This window comes from Lampris incognitus, chromosome 9, assembly GCF_029633865.1.
Source record: "Lampris incognitus isolate fLamInc1 chromosome 9, fLamInc1.hap2, whole genome shotgun sequence".
NCBI classification, from domain to species: Eukaryota; Metazoa; Chordata; class Actinopteri; order Lampriformes; family Lampridae; genus Lampris; species Lampris incognitus.
Genome location: NC_079219.1, coordinates 25179609 through 25201962, shown reverse-complemented (window position 1 = coordinate 25201962; position 22354 = coordinate 25179609). Strand labels below are relative to the sequence as shown.

The following is a 22354-nucleotide window of genomic DNA, read 5'->3' as shown; positions in this document are numbered from 1 at the left end:
TCTGTTCTGATCCAAGCACACAGCATGGCCTTGATTCTGTAATCCACATGGACAAACTATTCGAAAATTAATATATTCTTAATCAGTCAGATCTATCTGAACAAGTGCTCTAAATCTGATGTCCATATGATTTATGGACAGTATAGGAAGTATTTTTTTTTTTAACTATCAATGCTGATAGGATACCATTTTAAATCATTCAAGTAAGTCATGAAGACAAACTGGGACTGGTGCCATCAGTCGCTGGTTTTCTGCCTTCCTCTTTTTTACAAAACAGTTCCCCATATTTATATGCATTTCTGCATTGTAAACAGATATACTTTCCATATCTGCCTTAGTAGAAAAGTTATATAGTTATAAAAGTTATAGTGCTGACAAGAGAGAAAGGGATCATGTGAGTGGGATTTAGAGCCAAATGCAAATATTTGATATATGCTCGCTAAGTCACCATATGCTACGAAAAGGCAAAAAAACAAAAAACAAAAAGGCTGAAGGTTCAGAGGAGAGTGTTTAGTGCTGGCATTTGACAAGTTTTATATCGGTTATCCTTATAGGCTGACACATAACTTATTTTGATTGGATGGACGTGCATAGCTGTCATTACTCATAGGTCAGTGAGAAAAATCTGACCAATCACACGGCCGGGTGTTACCCGCCTGTCATCCGTGGACTGCTGGTCTGTGCCTCATCCCTGACAAGCAGAAACATTGGGTGCTTTCCATTCAGCGTCATTTCTTTCTGTTTTGCACAGTCCCTGTGCTTTTCCTCCAGCAGATTAAAATCAAATTACAGTTTTTCTCAATTGCTCTGGCGCAATTCTTAAATGATAATGAATATTTTCCAGACAACATGTGCCAACCTCCAAATGCCTGCGCACTTGTTCGCAACAGATTTGAATTTCTCATTCTTTTAAACAAATTGCAAATGTTTTGGTACATCCATGCAGATGAGTAATTACAATTGTATACAATTTGCACAATTACCAACTGAATATATTTTGCTGATCAAAAATTGTTGCTTCTCAGTTGAATAGTTGTACTCTCCAAAACATGCATGAATTCTTTAATTGTGTCATCACATGCACAATAGCCCATTCAATTGTCCAAATCTGTCAGCATATATGAACATCATTACAGTAATATGAGTTGTTTTTTTGAAAGGTTCGCTGAATTAGTAAATTGATATCTTTCCAAATATCAACTATGTAAGCATCTAGATAGTGTTGAAAACACAGCAGATGACCATGAAACAACTCTACTAGGTACCATTTGAGAGGAACTGTGATAGAGCGAAGGAGAAGCAGTACCAGTATGTTACAATGTTACAATTTCATTTAGCAGACGTTTTATCCAAAGCAACATACACTACCGTTCAAAAGTTTGGGATCACCCAAACAATTTTGTGTTTTCCATGAAAAGTCACACTTATTCACCACCATATGTTGTGAAATGAATAGAAAATAGAGTCAAGACATTGACAAGGTTAGAAATAATGATTTGTATTTGAAATAAGATTTTTTTTACATCAAACTTTGCTTTCGTCAAAGAATCCTCCATTTGCAGCAATTACAGCATTGCAGACCTTTGGCATTCTAGCTGTTAATTTGTTGAGGTAATCTGGAGAAATTGCACCCCACGCTTCCAGAAGCAGCTCCCACAAGTTGGATTGGTTGGATGGGCACTTCTTTGAGCAGATTGAGTTTCTGGAGCATCACATTTGTGGGGTCAATTAAACGCTCAAAATGGCCAGAAAAAGAGAACTTTCATCTGAAACTCGACAGTCTATTCTTGTTCTTAGAAATGAAGGCTATTCCATGCGAGAAATTGCTAAGAAATTGAAGATTTCCTACACCGGTGTGTACTACTCCCTTCAGAGGACAGCACAAACAGGCTCTAACCAGAGTAGAAAAAGAAGTGGGAGGCCGCGTTGCACAACTGAGCAAGAAGATAAGTACATTAGAGTCTCTAGTTTGAGAAACAGACGCCTCACAGGTCCCCAACTGGCATCTTCATTAAATAGTACCTGTTAGAGCCTGTTTGTGCTGTCCTCTGAAGGGAGTAGTACACACCGGTGTAGGAAATCTTCAATTTCTTAGCAATTTCTCGCATGGAATAGCCTTCATTTCTAAGAACAAGAATAGACTGTCGAGTTTCAGATGAAAGTTCTCTTTTTCTGGCCATTTTGAGCGTTTAATTGACCCCACAAATGTGATGCTCCAGAAACTCAATCTGCTCAAAGAAGTGCCCATCCAACCAATCCAACTTGTGGGAGCTGCTTCTGGAAGCGTGGGGTGCAATTTCTCCAGATTACCTCAACAAATTAACAGCTAGAATGCCAAAGGTCTGCAATGCTGTAATTGCTGCAAATGGAGGATTCTTTAACGAAAGCAAAGTTTGATGTAAAAAAAATCTTATTTCAAATAAAAATAATTATTTCTAACCTTGTCAATGTCTTGACTCTATTTTCTATTCATTTCACAACATATGGTGGTGAATAAGTGTGACTTTTCATGGAAAACACGAAATTGTTTGGGTGATCCCAAACTTTTGAACGGTAGTGTACATCTGAGAGTTAATACAACACAAGCAAGGATCTAGTCAGGAGGCGACAATGCAGTAAGTGCCAAAAAACTAGGTTCAAGTCTGATAGGACATATAGGTGTCAACAGGCAGTACATAAAGGCAATGCATAGGGTGCATAGAAGCGTTTTTTTTGTTGTATTTTATTAATACCATCAGGTGTGGAGGTGTTGGAGAAAGAGCTGTATCTTTAGCTTCTTCTTAAAAATGGACAGGGACTCAGTGGACTTGAATGGAGTTTGGTAACTTGTTCCACCACTGGGGAACTACAGAAGAGAAGGGTCTAGCAAGTGACTTAGGGCCCCGTTGTATCAGAAGTGCCAGGCGCCTTTCATTGGCAGAGCGTTGTGAGTGGGACTGAGTTTAGACCTGAATGAGGGAGTTCAGGTAGACAGGAGCCGTTTTAGTTGCTGTTTTGTAAGCCAGCTTTACTACTAATACTACTATTACTTTTGGCTGCTCCTGTTAGGGGTCGCCACAGCGGATCATCCATTTCCATCTCTTCCTGTCCTCTGTGTCTTCCGTTATTCACACAAGCCACCTGCATGTTCTCCCTTACCACATCCATAAACCTTCTTCTTCTTTGGCCTTCCTCTTTTTCTCTTCCCTGGCAGCTCCATATTAAGCATCCTTCCCCCAATATACCCAGTATCTCTCTTCCGCACATGTCCAAACCATCTCAATCTTGCCTCTCTTGCTTTGTCTCCAAACTGTCCAACCTGAGCTGTCCCTCTAATATACTCGTTCCTAATCCTGTCCTTCATCACTCCCAATGAGCATCTTCAACTCTGCCACCTCCAGCTCTGCCTCCTGTCTTTTTGTCAGTGCCACTGTCTCCAAACCATATAACATAGCTGGTCTCACTACCATCTTGTACCATCTTCCCTTTAAGTCTTGCCGGTACCCTTCTGTCGCAAATCACTCCTGACACTCTTCTCCACCCACTCCACCCTGCCTGCACTCTCTTCTTCACCTCTCTTCCACACTCCCCGTTACTTTGAGCAGTTGACCCCAAGTATTTAAACTCATCCACCTTCGCCACCTCTACTCCATGCATCCTCACCATTCTGCTGTCCTCTTGCTCACTCACGCATATATATTCCATCTTACTCCTACTGACTTTCATTCCTCTTCTCTCCAGTGCATGCCTCCACCTCTCCAGGCTCTCCTCAACCTGCACCCTACCCTCGCTACAGATCACAATGTCATCCATAAACATCATAGTCCATGGAGTCTCCTGCCTGATCGCATTCATCAATCTGTCCATCACCATTGCAAACAAGAAAGGGCTCAGAGCTTTTTTTCCCCTTGTTTTGTAAGTGAACATTAGGGTTATGAATTTGATGTGGGCCGGGCAGCAACTGGAAATCAGTGGAGGGATACAAACAGCAGGGTGACGTGCTGTTTTGGGTTGGTTGGAGACCAGATGTGCTTGCCACATTCTGGATCATTTGCAGAGGTTTGAAAGTGCATGCAGAGAGACCTGCCAGTAAGGAGTTGCTGTAGTCAATGTGTGATATTACAAGGGCTGGAGTTGTGCTTCATGCTCAGACAGGTAGGGTATGTACGCATGCAATATGTACCAGTATGTAGAGGTAAAGCAGTGATGTGTATTACATACTGTATAGTGTTAGGGGTTTTCCTTCATTATGGCCTGTATATACTTACAGTATATAGGCCTGTATACTTAATGAAGTTGAAAAGAAGAACACAGAACATTTTTACTTTGCTGTAACTGCATGATTCTACAGTAAAACTGGTTTGATGCTTATTCTATTATAGAGAATAATGGAGCTGGAAGGAAGTGAAATCCCTCACACCCTTGTGTTTGTGATCAGGCTGGTTTTAATTTGGCCAAAGGCGGGAGACATGGCCGAAATATTATAAGCCACTGAGCCATGATGGATGTGCCAGCTAATATCACTATGTGTGCTGCAATATCTGACAATGGTGTGAGTACACATATTTCCAATACTGGCCCACATAACAACCAGAAACTCCCAATGATTTCAGACACCCTCTACAGAGATCTTATCCCCGAGAATGAGAGAGGTTTGGTAAGGCATGACTTGCCAACTTTTGTAACTGTGTTGGATAATATAAGCTTCCACCAGACAAATGTCATCAGGGAATGGTTTAATGTCCACCAAAGGATGCTGATGGTGTTCCTTCCACCATATTCTCCATCAGGAATCCAACCAAGGAATTCTTTTCTACATGGAGGTGGAAGGTGTATGTTCATTGGTCTCAAGACCAAATGTTTCTGCTTGCAGCAATGGATGCTGCTTGTGATGACATCACAGCAGAAATTGAATGCAGGGGATGGTTGCGGCATGCAAGAAGATTTTTCCCCCTTGCATCACAAGGGGGAAAAATCAGGTGTGATGGTGATAAAAATCTGTGGCCAGACAGACAGGAACGACAGGACATCCAGTACGCGGAGTCTTTAGTGTAACGCGCCAGCTTTACTGTGCTAGAGTGTTTGGCTATATATATTACGGTTTTTTTCCCTGTTTTGTAATGATGTATTTTTGCATTATATTGTGCTGTCCAGGTCTCCTAATTAATGTGGTGTAAGACAGTTCCCTTACGCAACAAAATCCATGGAAATATGAGTGCAATGTGTAATGCAAAACCTTGTAGTGTTGAAATCTTCATCTGAATAGTATTCAGTTTGATAGACAAAAATAACATTGTAGTTCAGTAAACATTCAGGGTCAATGAAAAAAATAGGACAAGACTGCAATGTGGAAATAAGGAACATTTCCAGGGTTCACTGCCATACTGACAAAACATCTAAACATTTTGACCACCATCGTTTACACACTGCCGAATAAACTTTTAATTTTGGGAGCATTGACTTTTTATATGAGACAATAACTTTGGTGGAAAACATTAAATGTTTTGGGTGAGTTGTGAGCTTCTGCAGGTGGACTATGGTGTGGTGCTACACAATATAAACTGTTATGACAAATGCACCTAGAGCTTGGGAGGATGTTAACATGGCTTCAAGAAATGAGCAAAAGCAACTGAGAGAAACTGTAACTATAAAAAGCAAAATTTACAAAAACCAAATTAAACTCAGTAAATGAAAAGTAAATGAAGTTTAATTCACCTTTGATTTAAATTAGATTTAATTTAAATAATAATATCATAATAATATTAAATTATACTGGGCAAATGGAGAGACACAGATGGATAGATAGATAGATAGATAGATAGATAGATAGATAGATAGATAGATAGATAGATAGATAGATAGATAGATAGATAGATAGATAGATAGATAGATAGATAGATAGATAGATAGATAGATAGAGATAGAGGGCCTCTGTCATGTCAGCATAGGGAACATGTGAGGCAGCATCTCATGTGCTATTGTGGTCTGTCACATGGGAGGTTTATCATAGTTAATGATGGGAAACACAAAACAGCATCAGATGGGTAACCACAATCTATGCAAATTGGTAGTCGTGTTTTTTGAAGTCACATGTACACAGTAGATGCTAAAGGCCAAATATAACTAAAACCAAAGACCAAATAAACAACAAATGTTACAGTAAACAGTTTTTCAAGTTTAAGGCCTAAAATCACTAGTATCTAGCAACATGTGGCTAAATTTTACTTTATTACTCCACATTGCCGTTTCTAATACAGCCCAGTTTTGAACCTCTAAAAATGGACAACAGAGATGAAAAACAGCTTTTTAAATAAACAATCCATTCCATCAGCATGACCATAATTGCAGCAAAGCCCAGCAGGAGCCGTACTTTCTTGGAAAGCTCAACAAATACAGTCGATCAATGCCTACGGGTTGTCCTTTGCACACCAACCACAGCAAGCACTTTACACTTCGTCCATTACAGTTTGGAGCACAAACAACATCCCTCACAGTCTCCATGGATGAGTCCCTCCAGATCCAGTCCACCATCTAAATGATCGCGAGTGGATCATTTCTAAAACTCTCACCATGCTTACAGGCCCTGCCAGCTCCTGCTGGACGTAAGCCACCGAACAATAGACTTGGTAGATCTCCTGAACCCGGGGGCGTCCGGGTAGCATGGCGGTCTATACCGTTGCCTACCAACATGGGGATCGCTGGTTTGAATCCCCGTGTTACCTCTGGCTTGGTCAAGCATCCCTACAGACACAATTGGCCATGTCTGCAGGTGGGAAGCCGGATGTTGGTATGTGTCCTGGTTGCTGCACTAGCGCCTCCTCTGGTTGGTCGGGGCGCCTGTTCGGGGGGAGGGGGAACTGGAGGGAATGGCGTGATCCTCCCACATGCTACGTCCCCCTGGTGAAACTCCTAACTGTCAGGTGAAAAGAAGTGGCTGGCGACTCCACATGTATCAGAGGAGGCATGTGGTAGTCTGCAGCCCTCCCCGGATCGGCAGAGGGGGTGGAGCAGCGACCGGGATGATTCGCAAGAGTGAGGTAATTGGCCAAGTACAACTGGGGAGAAATAGCCAAAAAAAAAAAAAAAGATCTCCTGAACCGGTTTGTCCTGCGCTCTGAGGTCCCCATCCCACATGCTCCTCAACTACTGATTAATGATTAAGACACTGTTAATGTATTGCACAAGTTTTGTCATAGAGATCATCGCATATATCCCCAGGATAAATGGGACGAGCAGCTAACGTGAGACAAACAGTCCTGTGTTTCCACAGCAAAAAAAACCCCCCCAAAAAAAACCCCAGTCTTTGTCATGTGGCATCAGACAAACCTAACACGACTCGGCGTCATTACCTGAGCGAGCCATGTAGCAACACAAACAAACATTAAAAACTCATAAATCATTGTATGAATGTATGGAGTGAGTGGGTGTACTGTGCCAGGCTATCTCCTGTGAGCAGCAGGCAGCATGCCATGTTCATCACTTCCAAGTTGTCACCGCTACATCTCCACTGTAGGACGCATGAGGCTGACAGCTGACAGCCCTGTTTGATATGAGATCAAGAGTGTGATGAAACCAACACACTGAGCTGGAAACTGGAGGACGTGTGGGATAATATGCTCTTTCCTCTGTATAGTGTTTTGGAGACGTTTCATGAAAGGCTTGTCTGGACATTTACATTTCAGTATGTTATTTTTCTATCGCTAGGCTCTTGTCACATTGTGGGAATTTGTCTTTTAGTTTCCCTAAAATGGTTTGTTAGCATTCCTCGTTGCAAACCGGAGAGCATTAGCAGCTGCAACTTTATATTATCTGTGCCCTGGATTTCAATATGTAATGTTATTAATACTAGAAAGCCACTGTAGGGAAACTTGATGACAAATGTAAAGCTTTTTTCCATGATGTGTGTCAGATACCGAAAAAACATCAATTCTAATTCAAAATATCTTGTCATTTACGCGCAGATATTACTTAATTGTAAAACATGTTTGCACTTGCTCTGCCTTACCAATGCAACTCATACTCTCATTCTCCAAATCATTCATCCGTGATCACAAACAACTGGGATCATGATTCAGCCTGTACAGAAGGGGCTCTGGATAAAGTTAACATAGGTCCAACTGGATTACTCAGTTTTTATTGATATTAGATGGCTGGCTTACTTTTAAGAAGAGGAGAAAGGATGGCCTTTAACACTAGCCCAAAATAAGACAGTAACAGTGTCTATCACCGCAGACACCAGAATACGTATAGTACTGCACACAAGTTAATGGACCTGAGACTTGTGGGTTCCAGCATGCAGGCTTCAATACTGATCACCTTTGAATGGTTCTCCTTCAAATATTTTTACACTTTCCTCTTAGATATTGCACTATAACATTGAAGTTAGCATATGCAAAATAGTGATCAGTTAACCAAATGAGAACCATGACCAGAATTGAGGTCCTAAAGTTAAATGTCACATTCAGAGGCCATATCTTCCACAACATGAACCCAACTTGAGTGAACTGACACAAAATTTAGCAAATACGACATTCTACATTGCCACCATTGTTCGTCTCCATCTGCTGCCTCATGTCTCCCCTATGAGGCACCCTTGGAGTAGCCTGCAAAGCTGTGATAGGAATCATCACTTTATATCCCGGCGTGTCTTTCTGAGATTTCTCTCAGTGGGAGGATAGAGATATTCACAAAGTGCCTTCAGTGTGATCAACTTGCAAAAGTTGTCTGGCTTGCAAAGCAAAAATCACATTTACTCATTTTAAGTCCAGCCAACAAGGAGCACCACATCCACCCATCCATCCATCGTCCAAACTGCTTATCCTACACAGGGTCACGGGGATGCTGGAGCCTATCCCAGCAGTCATAAATGCACCCACTCATGTTATTCACAATTCACAATTTTATGAGGCCAATTATTAACAAAAAATAAATCTTTATATATAGAGCCATCTGTCCACTGACACATGAACCTACCGAATTGTATTTCTATTTATGTATATCTTTCTTTCCAGAATCTTTTTATCAAAAGTTCCCAGGGTTGGGCAAACATATTCCACATTGTTATAAAATATAAATCAATGTATAACATATAAAAATAATAACAATGACAATAATAACAGTAATAAAATAAGACAACTCCCCCCACCCCCTTGATTATCTAAAACAGGTATACGGCACAATGTCTAGAAATCACGAAATAAAACTAAAGATGAAGCTATTTCCATAAACTCAGGTGATATTTTTCGTGTCAAGGGCAGAGTTAGAGTGCACGTCATTCTGTCATTTGAACATTATGAAAGTATGTCAAAAAGCATCCCTGGCGTCTCCTTGGAGACATCTACTTCGAGACTGCCGGCCGGAGAGATGCAGTTGGCGAACGCATGCAGTGCGAGGGTGGGTGTTTGAATCAAAAATAGGGACCGATTGGCCACTAAATTGGAAGAAAAAGGGAAAAATCAGAAATAAATTAAAAAAAAAAAGCATCCCCGGATCTTCTAGAACTTCTCAGCACCACTGACTTAGAAGCGTATCATCTCCAAGTTAAGGCAGGACGTTATGTCTCGAAGCCACTGACTACACGTGGGAGAGGCAGCATCTTCCCATTTTTGCAGAACTGTTCATCTCACCAAGAGTGAGGCAAAAGCAGCCATGCGGTACTCTGCAGATTACAGATGAGGATCGTCTCCATCAGTAATGCCAAACAGAGCTATCAGATGGTCTGGGTCTAGATTCTGCTTTAAGATGTTGGATAGGGTATGAAAGACGTCTCCCCAGATTTTTTTTGTAAGTGAGGGCACAGCCAGTAAATATAGATCAGGATAGCAACATTGTTTTTGCATTTGTTGCAAGTGGGGGTAATATAAGGGTAGATGCCTTGGGGGGCATTTGGGTTGCGTAGTGGTCTATTCCGTTGCCTACCAACACAGGGATCGCTGGTTCGAATCCCCGTGTTTACGCCGGCTTGGTCAGGCGTCGCTACAGACACAATTGGCCGTGTCTGCGGGTGGAAAGTCAGATGTGGGTATGTGTTCTGGTCACTGCACTAGCACCTCCACTGGTCGGTTGGGGCGCCTGTTCAGGGAGGAGGGGGAACTGGGAGGAACAGGGTGATCCTCCCACGCGCTACGTCCCCCTGGTGAAACTCCTCACTCTCAGGTGAAAAGAAGCGGCTGGCAACTCCACATGTATTGGAGGAGACATGTGGTAGTCTGCAGCCCTCCCCAGATAAGCAGAGGGGGTGGAGCAGTGAACCGGACGGCTTGGAAGAGTGGGGTAATTGGCCGGATACAATTGGGGAGGAAAAAAAAGGAGGGGGGGCAAATCCAAAGAAAAAAAGACGTGTTTGGGTATGTCATAGTTCTCTGACAGTTGGTTGAAAGAGATAAAAGTTTTCTTTGAACATGTCTTCACACAATCTGATGCCTTTCCTGTGCCAGTCCTGAAAAATTGAGTTATGTCGAGATGGGATGAAAAGATGGTTGGAAGCAACACGACTCAAAAGAGAGAGGTGTCTGTAGCCAAAGGTCCTCCTGAACTGGGCCCACACTCTCAGGGTATGCCACAAAACCGGGGTGTCTACTGATTTAGTCAGAGAGTAGCTAAGCGGTGAACCAAGGAGTGCTGGAAGCGAAATATCCTGGCATGATTTCAGTTCCAGAGATGTCCATTCTGCTGTTGGGCTGAAGGTAGAAGTGGTTCCAAAAAGCAAGACAGCGAATGTTAGCAGCCCAGTAATAGTGGTGGATATCAGGGAGCCCCATCCCCCCCTGTCTCTTTTGAGCCTCTGAAGTAGGATCTTGCCTACTTGTGTCTTCTTATTTTGTCATATATATGAGGAGATAACAGAATCTAGTGAAGCAAAAAATTATTTTGGGATGTATATTCATTTTTATGGAGCTTATTCATCTGGCAAGGGACAATGTAAGAGGGGACCACTACAGTAATAATGTATTAATTTGATTTAGTAATCATGAAATGTTCTTGTACAGTCTTATACTGCTGATCACAGAGGCTGACGGATTTCATTTGCTTCCGTTCAAGTTATTCCTCCTGGCAAACTTAAGTGCAGCCCTGCTCATTTCAAATATTTGACTGTCACACAAGTACAAAAAAGGAGCGGCTGATTAATTTCCCTCATTTTTCAAGTGATGTATCCACATTTGAGTTTGCTCTGGCAAGAAATTACAAGCCCTTGAAAGCATTTCCTGATCTGAAAAGCTTTTTTTGGCCAGGGCAACCTCAAAACAGCAATTCCTGTCTCATAATATTTCACTAAACTGCACTAAAACTAGCTGTGCTTCCACACTTCCGATTTCTGCAGTCACAAATATTGACCATGAACACAGAAATATCTGGTGCATCCTAGTCAACCTACAGTAGGGGAGCAGATCCAGTTTAAAGTTAAGACACATTGTGTGATACAAACCAATAGCTGTGTTGTTGTTGCCAGTGTTGAAGTGGGAAAAACAAGTGTGGTACTGCCCTTGTTGGCATTTTGACATGCATAACAGCAAACTGTTGGGTATTATCAAGTTTGGAATTTCTATCGGGAATAAAATGTACTAAGAGCTATGCTAATATACGTATTGATGATTTTCACAACACATATTACTGAGATCAAAAGGACATGGGTTTCAATTATAAACTAGCAAGTTACAAATAAGATCTCTTAGTGGCGATACACAAGGAAAAGACCCAGTACTGGATGAGCAAAAAATAGAAGTACCAGTACAGCACACTGGTGATACCATCCCACTTCAACCAGTGATTGATCCAATAATCGCAATAACAGCTGCTGTGGAAGTTTCCAGTATTTATCCTGCAGTGGTACTGTGGAATTCAGCGGCATGCCTTTATCCAAAGCACGTTTGCAAATGATTGCATAAATATGTAACAGGTTTCAACCCTGGCACTTCACAATGGAAACCCACACTAATAGCCCTCCAGGAGCACTGCTTAAATGTGTCAAGTCAAAAGCAATGCTGACCCAAACATAATATTCTTAATATGCATTACTTGACATGTATACACATTTACTGTGACAAAAAAAAAGAGACAAAGGGTGTGTCGTACCACTTCCCTAATTACATTTAACCAGATCAACAAATATTAACTAAAGGCAGATGTGTGAAATGCGTACCTGTTTGACTTCTAGATATTCTTGATGTGGTCACTCTGCCTGATGATGTTTGCTCTGTCCCCGGTGTCAGCTCATCTGTCTCTCTGTATAAACAACAGTAATGTGAGAAATGCACTTTGTGTGTTGTGTAGCAAAAGGCCTGCATTCATCTCCTTCTTAATGCATCTACATCTCTATAGTGCTGCTATGCTTCCAAACCTACAGATAAACAGCATATATATATATATTAAAAAAAAAGAAAAAGGAAGCGAGGTATACTTTCAGAAAGGTAAGAAAGAAATGTTTCCAACTATGGAGAGTGGTTAACTTGAGGCTTATGAATGCAAAATCACACCATCTAATCCCACTGAATGTCTGCAGGAGGGCAACGAATCTCCCTCAGCTACCATTTCATCGCTCACTGTAGGTGATGGATACCAATAAAGCCATTTTATTCAACATTGTATTCTTTAAAATGAAATTTGTTCTCTGGATTAAACCCATCCTATTATATAGGAGGAGTGGGCAACTGCAGCGCCCGTGGATCAACTCCAGTTCTTCTTTCCATTGCCTTGGTCAGGGGCACAGACAGGAGTATTAACCCTAACTTGCATGTCTTTTTCATGGTGGGGGGAAACTGGAGCACCCGGAGGAAACCCACACAGACAAGGGGAGAATATGTAAACTCCACACAGAAAGGATCTGGGACGGCCTTGGGTTCGACCGCCGTTTCTTCTTGCTCTTGAGGCAACAGTGCTAACCACTGGGCCACCGTGCCGCCATAATTATTCAATAACACTCACCATTACTGTCTTGAGTCTCAAAACTGAATTGTGAGCTTTCGTGAACAAAATGTGAGTTAAGAGCGAATCTTGGAAAACCTGACACTCTTGGAAGCAGTGGTGCACCTGATGTTAAGTACAGCAGGTGGGGTTAATAATATACATGGGCTGTACTGTTACCTTGTCACCCAAAATCAATCAGATGTAAGTAAACAGTAAACTCTGAACAGGTACTGCAGGACAACAGTGTAGCAATAAACACAGCAGTGATGCAACCACAAAGTCTGCAACCAGCCTGCCTTCAAACACAGGAAGCTGGAAGGAGCACTTGTCAATAACGCGTTTATTGATTAGTAATTGTTAGCGTCGACAAACGGAGAGCGTAATTACAGCGTTACCGTCGTATAACGTTGTATAAGTGATTTGTTGTCATGTATTTAAATGGCCTTGATGCGTGGCGACACGCACCAAAGCCACAGCGAACACTTCTGCACGCATGCCTTCTAACACCATTTCCTGGACGTTATAACCGTGTCCGTGAAATCACATTTTATTTGCAAAGTCTTCGACAAAAAACAAAACAAAACGAAACGAAAAAACAACACTGTCAGCTCCTGAATGACGGAGGCTGGTTATTATGGTCAGGCTTTTAAACAGTACCGCGGTTGATTAGTACGGAGGCTGTCCACGCTGGGAGGAAATAAGTCACTTTAAGCGACTGTAAAAACATTCAAACGAGGTGGGGAAACTCACGGAGCTCCGTCAGGAAAGACCTGAGCCGGTCCTCTCCAACCAAGTCTCCTCACGGATGGAGGAACACGGGCACCATCCCACAAGTGTTGGCGGACCCCAGCTCATTAGACACCGCCGAACCCATCAGGCGGAAAGACTGTCCCGTTCATTGAAGGAGGCGGGGCATCGCAGCGCACGAGAGGGAGGGCATGCTGGACAGGCGGCCATAAATATGACCTGGTGCTATATTTCTGAATGAATTAAATATCCAGGAGTGTGTGGGTTATGCAGTGGGCACCGTCAAAGTAATCGTCTTTTAAAACTGGGTGGTGGGATGAGTGTATATACTTTCAAACTAAACAGTGGTAGGACGCGTTACACGCTTCACATCGCCATTTTGTAATGGGCTTGGTGACATCTAGCGGCCAAACGAGAGAAGACAGGGCGTTTCATCCCGTGAGACGTTCCCTGGCGAAATGAAAAAACGATACCCTACAACGAAATGTTGGTGCTTCAGGTTAAAAAAAATGCTATTAGTACAAAAGCTTTTTTAGGTTATGCAAGGGAGCCCTCAACCTGCGGCACAAAAAGGGGGGGGGCGGCAAGTAGCCCCGGTCTCATTTTAGTTTATAGGCCAGCTGCCCTATAAAGCACATTTCTAGAATTATTAAAGGACAAATCTACCCATCACAACATGCAGCCTAAATTGACAATCCAAACAATACACAGGCTAGCTCAAATTTCTGTTCAACATTCAACAAACTATTTATGGCAGCTTTATACCTAATCATGACTTATAAGAAGGGGACTATTAAGTATTTATTGTCAAATTAAATACCCTAAATGTCAACAGACAAATTTCAATCAATCAATCAATCAATCAAAATGGTTGCAATGTGCCCGGTTTGACATTCAGGGTGTTTACTGAATACAACATATTATGTTCACTATAGATTCGGCCACCAGGTGGTAATGGAGTACTGTAGCCCGACCAATGATGGAAAATGGTCTGAATTTGTTTTTACGATTTCACAATGAAGCATTAGGTGACAATGTAAAAGATCAGGTAACAAATGTCATACTAGATATGATATACAGGTAAGATATATAGACTGATTTCAAAAAGCCCTTTTGTCCAGAATTCACTGCAGTAATATTACATTTTATATTTTACGTTTAGAAGGCTAAGTCGGCTATACACACGTACATCAATCTAAGTGCAATCATAGAAACCCACCGGAAAAGAACATTTGAAAGGAGAAATTGAATTAAATTCTCTCTCGCGCGCTCCGTGTGTGTGTGTGTGTGTGTGTGTGTGTGTGTGTGTGTGTGTGTGTATTGTACCTCCTAATTGCACTTGTTCAGTTCAGACAAGGTGTCTGAAACATGGCCAGTGGTTTTTCGACCTTTGTCAGATTGCAAAATATACCATATAACCCATTTCATTTATAGACCTGGTCAGAAATTGATTTACAAGATTGTTGTCACCGGGTCCAATACTCTATAGGGCTACCACTACACCACACAATCCCACCTACCCATACATAGGCTACATAAATGGTCAATCTTTGCAATTCCTGAGTTTTTTTATCCAACTAAAGTACCCTGATTGACACATGAGTTTGTGCTTGTAGGAGTCTCCTATCACATTTACAGCATTCATCAAGGAAGTCTGTCCATTAATCTACTCTCCTCTTAATGAGCAAAGAGGCAATCAACAAGATGTGATGCTAGGATGGGTAATACATTCTGCAGGAATACTAATTAGGGTTTTGAAGGGTCAAAGACCTGCATGTGTGACATAAACCAAACTGTCACATGCTTGTTGTCCTCAGCTTCAGCTGTTCGTTACGCAGCCATGCAGAGCAACAGAGGAATCTCTTGAGCAAGCCTCAATATGGCCTAAAGGTGTATTCTAAAATAAGAAATATGCATTTAACATAAATCTGCTATAATAATGTAAATTGTGATCATATCTCTCATAGCTCATATAGCAATTATCACAACAATTTATTTTAATGGAACAGAGTTAATGCATGCAGCATTAATATGAGATTATGAAAAAAAAATTTTGGAGAACATCTCAGCATTGTAAAAAGTAATGTAAAGATTTCATCATCTATTATGCATATTGCCCAGAACTCCCTGTAAATCCTTTTTTTTTGTCTTACTGATTCTTAATCACTGTTAATCACAATCAACTGTCTAGTAATTGAAGTAGGATGAATGAAGAATGAGGGGCAAAATGACCATTCTTTACCTCAACAAAACAAATAGAATGAAACCGGATAATTGCTATAATGAGTAAGACTCAGTGATCAGACATTAACATTGAAATGGCCCGGGTGTGTCTATGGAGGGGAGACTTACGGTAATACTGGGGAAAGCAGAGAAAGACTGGATCTGAGGCGGATAACTCACAGAGAGCCAGCTTACTGGGAAAAGAAAGGGGAGTTCGGGGGGGGGGGGGTGCTGGATAACAAAAGCTCAAATGTATGAAATGGGCGAAAAAGTTTTTCAATTATTTCGGGCACATTTTGGAACATGAAATTGCAAATTATGTCAACAATGATTCCGTAAAATTGTTATCTCCAGAAAAGATTTGCTCATGCCTTTTAAACCATGCAGCATTTCTAAATGAATTAATTAGGCGATCACAGTAATTACTGTTTATATTGTTGTTAATGAGCCCAAAGGCAAGCGAGCTGCACTCATCCAAATTACAGTCATGAGGCACAGAGCCAAGGAGAGGGCTGCATGCCACACGTCCCCCCAAACTTCCTGTTGGAGAGACAACCAGACGGAGGATCAGGATATTCTCTATCTTTTACTCTTACTTCCTTTTGTCTTGTACATGTAATTATTTTTGACAATCTAATCTATTAAAAAAATTGCAAAGAGAAAGGCAGCTGTTTTCACTTCCTTTAAAGACTTGCTACACAGAGCAGTTATCTGTGCATTTGAAATGGGGACACACCACAATCATAATGTCATTTCCTTCATTTTCCTTTCCTTTTTTTATTACCTTTGGCATCCATCTTGTGTGTCTCCTCTCTGTCTGTCAAAGTGGTCTGACATTTTCCGCCTGCATCACAGCCACATTGTATTTCATCACATGTAGAAGGTATCTGTAGCACAATAGCGCACCTTTATAATGAAAAGGTCTTGTTATAAATATGATGTGCCGCAGCAGCAGATAAGTCTATCAGCTTCTGCAATCAACTTGTGTGCAACAGCGACTGGGTATACACATGCATGCCTTGCATGGAAACTTCTCGGTTTTTGCCTTTTATTCGTAAAAACGCCAAAGCAATAGAACATACACTCACTGGCCACTTTATTAGGTACACCTTGCTAGTACCGGGTTGGACCCCCTTTTGCCTTCAGAACTGCCTTAATCCTTCGTGGCATAGATTCAACAAGGTACTGGAAACATTCCTCAGAGAGTTTGGTCCATATTGACAAGATAGCATCATGCAGTTGCTGCAGATTTGTCGGCTGCATATCCATGATGCGAATCTCCTGGTCCACCACATCCCAAAGGTGCTCTATTGGATTGAGATCTGGTGACTGTGGAGGCCATTTGAGTACAGTGAACTCATTGTCATGTTCAAGAAACCAGTCTGAGATGATTCGAGCTTTATGACATGGCGCGTTATCCTGCTGGAAGTAGCCATCAGAAGATGGGAACACTGTGGTCATAAAGGGATGGACATGGTCAGCAACAATACTCAGGTAGGCTGTGGCGTTGACACGATGCTCAATTGGTACTAAGGGGCCCAAAGTGTGCCAAGAAATATCCCCCACACCATTACACCACCACCACCAGCCTGAACCGTTGATACAAGGCAGGATGGATCCATGCTTTCATGTTGTTGACGCCAAATTCTGACCCTACCATCCGAATGTCGCAGCAGAAATCGAGACTCATCAGACCAGGCAACGTTTTTCCAATCTTCTATTGTCCAATTTTGGTGAGCCTGTGCGAATTGTAGCCTCAGTTTCCTGTTCTTAGCTGACAGGAGTGGCACCCGGTGTGGTCTTCTGCTGCTGTAGCCCATCTGCCTCAAGGTTCGACGTGTTGTGCGTTCAGAGATGCTCTTCTGCATACCTCGGTTGTAATGAGTGGTTATTTGAGTTACTGTTGCCTTTCTATCAGCTCGAACCAGTCTGGCCATTCTCCTCTGACCTCTGGCATCAACAAGGCATTTTCGCCCACAGAACTGCCGCTCACTGGATATTTTCTCTTTTCGGACCATTCTCTGTAAACCCTAGAGATGGTTGTGCGTGAAAATCCCAGTAGATCAGCAGTTTCTGAAATACTCAGACCAGCCCGTCTGGCACCAACAACCATGCCACGTTCAAAGTCACTTAAATCACCTTTCTTCCCCATTCGGATGCTCGGTTTGAACTGCAGCAGATCGTCTTGACCATGTCTACATGCCTAAATGCATTGAGTTGCTGCCATGTGATTGGCTGATTAGAAATCTGCGTTAACGAGCAGTTGGACAGGTGTGCCTAATAAAGTGGCCGGTGAGTGTAGGTCCTATTGCTGACTACGTACCATGCATATTATACTAGTGTACAGCTTGAATGGAGGTCAAGCACGTTTCCTCCCAAGCCACCTATTGCACGCTGCGTAGATAGGCTGATGATCCTCATACCTACTACAGTGATGTTTTGCCCCAGCTATGACCCTCAATCTCTTCATGTCCCCCTCATCTCTCTCTATATACCTCTTTCTCTCTCACACCCTCTCCAATATGTCCCTACTTTTCCCTCTCCCTCTTTTTTGTCCTCCTTTTCCCTCTCTCCATACACCAAAATTGTCCTCCCACCCCCCCAATATGTCAGACCCCCCTCATCCGATAATAGTGGTCTGTATGGATGTCAAGGGGTTCGTTCGGCTTGTCAAGGTGTTGACCATGGGGTGATAAAATTGTGTTGCAGTGTGTGTTTGTGGGCGTGTGGGAGAAAGAGACATGAGATAAATGGATTAGATATATAGATAGATAGATAGAGAGAGAGAGAGAGAGAGAGAGAGAGAGAGAGAGAGAGAGAGAGAGTTGCATGTTTGTTTCTTGGGTCACCCAGAGTTGATGGAGTCTTCCTGCTGCCCATTGTAACAGAACAGGGATGGGATCTCCTGTTTCCTTGGCAACCATGCTGATACCCCCCCACCAACAAACGCGTGCGTGCGCACGCAAGCACGCAGGCACGCAAGCAAGCACACACACACACACACACCTGTCTCCATACACATCGACAGCGTCTGTACTGCTGACTGAGATGTGTCAGACAAACAGTGATAAGACACTGGTCTCAGTAATAAAGGATAACCGTGAAGGAAAGCCACAGTTATTTTCAGAATGGTGTTTGAAGACCTTTGTTTTGTAAAGACAAGAGGAAATAAATGGAGGTGGCTAAAGCAGCTGTATCCTGCAGCTACTTCTCTGGAAGCCACTGTTGGTTGTTAAAACATTACTCTGTAATACTCCATGTTGCAGCAATACCAGTCTGTTCCAGTGGTGTGACATGAATGTGTTTTGGTTTCAGTCGTAGCATTAATGCGGCATATCAACAATAATGCATTACATTTATTACCGCTAAATATGAGATTAAAGTTGAATAAACCAAGCACCTCCACCCACCAATTCATCTTTATCACAGCTCTCATTGTCCTCTCAGTTGAAAATGGCATGCTCTGAATGAGAAGCGATTCAAAATGCTAGGGAATTTACTTTATGTTTGGCAGGATTCTCCAAAGATGATTTCATGAAGCCAAAATAACAGAAATAACAGATGTCGAAGTGAGATGGTAGAGGTAAGAAATGATGCAATTTGGCGTCTGGGTAGCGTAGCGGTCTATTCTGTTGTCTACCAACATGGGGATTGCCAGTTCGATCAAATCAAGGATAAAGACATTCCTTTCTGGGAGGTTTAACTGTTCATTGGTTTACAACAGTAAAAATGTCACTTTTGATTAAGACTGAAAGAAAATAATATTGAACAAGAATTTGATTTTTTTTAAATTTTCTTAATAGTTAACTATCTCTTTAATGTAATTAATTCGTGTTTGTTATATTGTCATTCATTCTCTTTCATTTATAAATAATAACTTACAAATTATAGCAGAAGCTAATTTTATTTATTTATTTATTTATTATGTGCATTTACTTAAAACAAAGGGTTGACATTTATTTGAGGGAGGATACGTTCCAGTCCATTAGTTAATTATTTGGACTTAGGTAGCATACTACTACCAGACCCTGGAATAAATTTCCTGTTACAGTACAATTTAAATCTGGTCTCATTTTGATTTATTTCTATTTAGAGAGGGACAAATAGATACTTGGTTACACACTGTATAAGGAAAATTGGAAAAAATTGATGTAAACTGTAAATAAATAAAATATGCATCAGATATGCTGGAGTCTAACCTGCTATTTTAAGATAAACATATGTGTATAAACATAATCAAATCCAATATTTTGTCCACAAAAGGGAAATAAAGACTCACCGAGGTATAAGCTACAAACATATGGATAAACGACTAAGGTATGTATTAAAGGTAAGTATTTAAACACACTCAAAGGTTGTTTTATAACCAACAATTCAAGTTTAGCTGACTCTCATGTCCGCACAATATCAGCAAACACACACAATACACTATACACTAATACAACATAAAATGTCATCCAAACTCAAAATGACAAAAGATAACATTAGATAGGGATCTAGATGTTAACTTAACTCTTAACCTACCGACAACACTCTCAAAGGATGAAATGTAGCAGGATGTCGGCGAATACTGAAGCCATGAGGAGATGATCTGCCATGCTCTTGCTTATTCTCTTTATCTACTGCGAACTAACGCGAGACTACCTTGTTCCTGCCAGACTTCACGAGATGAGATCATCAGAACTGATGTCTCTTAAAGAGACAGTACGTACTGAAACGGGGACTTCTTCTCAACTATTGACACAACACTCCCTGTTCTGGTTTCCTAGGATACCACTACTACACTACTACCACTGCTATCCAAACATGAGGGGGTAGACTCTCCTGGTTTGTCAGAGAGCAGAAGTGAGACTATTTCAGATATAGGTCTAAGGAGCAACTTCGTCCCGTCCTTGTCTGCTATCTTAATTTCAACTTTATGAACTTTGCCGTCACTACTAAGGAAAGCCTTATTGACGTGTCCCAAAGGCCATTCATTTCGCTTAGAGCTCATTTATTATGCTCAACGTTAAACATGTATACGGACGGAGCCTTCTGTCTGTACTCTGCATTCATTTCATCCGTATTTCTGCACATTTTCTGGGAGCTTGCGGATCCGTACAAATGGAGCAGTACCACCGGAAATACCACAGGAAATTGTGGGGGCAGTGTTGCACAGTGCAGTTAATAGCTCACGTGCGACCAGCCAGCAACACACAACAAAGAAGACGAAGAAATGGCGGAACTTTTTGAGGAAAGGCTGTGCGAGTTAGTACGCAGTTACAAACATATCTATGATGTTACCTTGCCTGGGCACAGAGACAAACAACTGCTAAAGAACAGCTGGGAGGAGACTGGACATGAATTGGGAGGGAGTTGGACAGCAGCAAAGGAGAAGTGGAGGTCTGTGCGGGACCGATTTGTTCGAACCCACAACAAGTCCATGAGCAAACGGAGTGGTGATGTTGCTGATGGGGCGAATGATCCGCCAATTCTTCGGCGTCTGGGCTGGCTCAAGGCATACGTTAATCACCGAACAATGGCGACCAACTACCCAAATAATGATATGGTGAGTTTCTTATTTAACATTGTGTTATTTGACAAACTAGCTGGACGTTTGCTATGCTGTGCTGGCCCAGTTGACAATAAATTATTCATGTTTTTCTCGACTACTTCGTAAAAAATTATGAATTGCACAAAAAATAATTTGGCACCTATTTATTCACACTGCTAACCCTTTGCATGTGGCTTCTTTGTTGTTCCAGCTACCAAATGATAATGGCGAAGAGACAACAACGCTGACTCTGTACACCGTCGATCCCTCTTCACCTGAGTCAAACTCTGGCACATCTTCTGATGTGGCAAGCCTTCCTCCTCCTAGCCCAGCTGCGACACCATCCCATGAGAAAAAGAAGAGAAAGGGATGCCAGGAGCCAGATCCAGTCGACACAGCATTCCTACAAAGACAGGAGGAAATTCGCTAAGAGACAAAGGCAAACAAAAACATGTTTACCGCTTTCACGGCCTACCTAAACACGTTTCTGCTGGAGCTTCCTGAAGCTGATGCCAAACAGCTAGTAAAACACATACAGGGGCTGATGTTGTCTTATTATTAAACCACAATGCAAATATGTGAAATGATACATGATCATGATCTCCTCCACTGTCGCCATGTTTGCTCTCTTCTTCTTCTTCTTCATGTGAATTTCCGGCAGCCTAGACACCTTACTTCTGAACTCGGAAGTGACCTCTGAATTTAACTCTGAACTGCCCTCTAGTGGATGTATTGCTTAAAAACCATGCCAACGTAAAACACGGATGGGAAGTATGTGGGCAGTGACGTTTAGAACATTTGAAACGGACGTATCTATTTATGTTCGTAAAAGGAGCATAAATAAGCCTTTAGTCTGACAGTCTTTCATGAGGACTATGCTCCCTTCTGCAATGTTTTGCCTGTCAGACTGCCACTTCGATCTTGGTTGGAGCATAGACAAATACTGTTTCCGCCAGCGATCCCAAAAGG

General features: G+C 41.9%; 1 protein-coding gene across 1 annotated transcript in view; it reads right to left on the bottom strand.

The window, feature by feature from the left end:
- LOC130117724 (neurocalcin-delta A) overlaps positions 1-13771 on the bottom strand; it is a 122175-nt gene extending 108404 nt beyond the window's left edge. Inside the window, exons 1-2 of the mRNA XM_056285901.1 lie at positions 13633-13771; positions 12119-12201 (exon numbers count right to left, since the gene is read on the bottom strand). The gene's annotated coding sequence lies outside the window, so the exon portion shown is untranslated. The remainder of the gene's footprint in view (positions 1-12118; positions 12202-13632) is intronic.
- Between the last annotated feature and the right edge of the window lie 8583 nt (positions 13772-22354).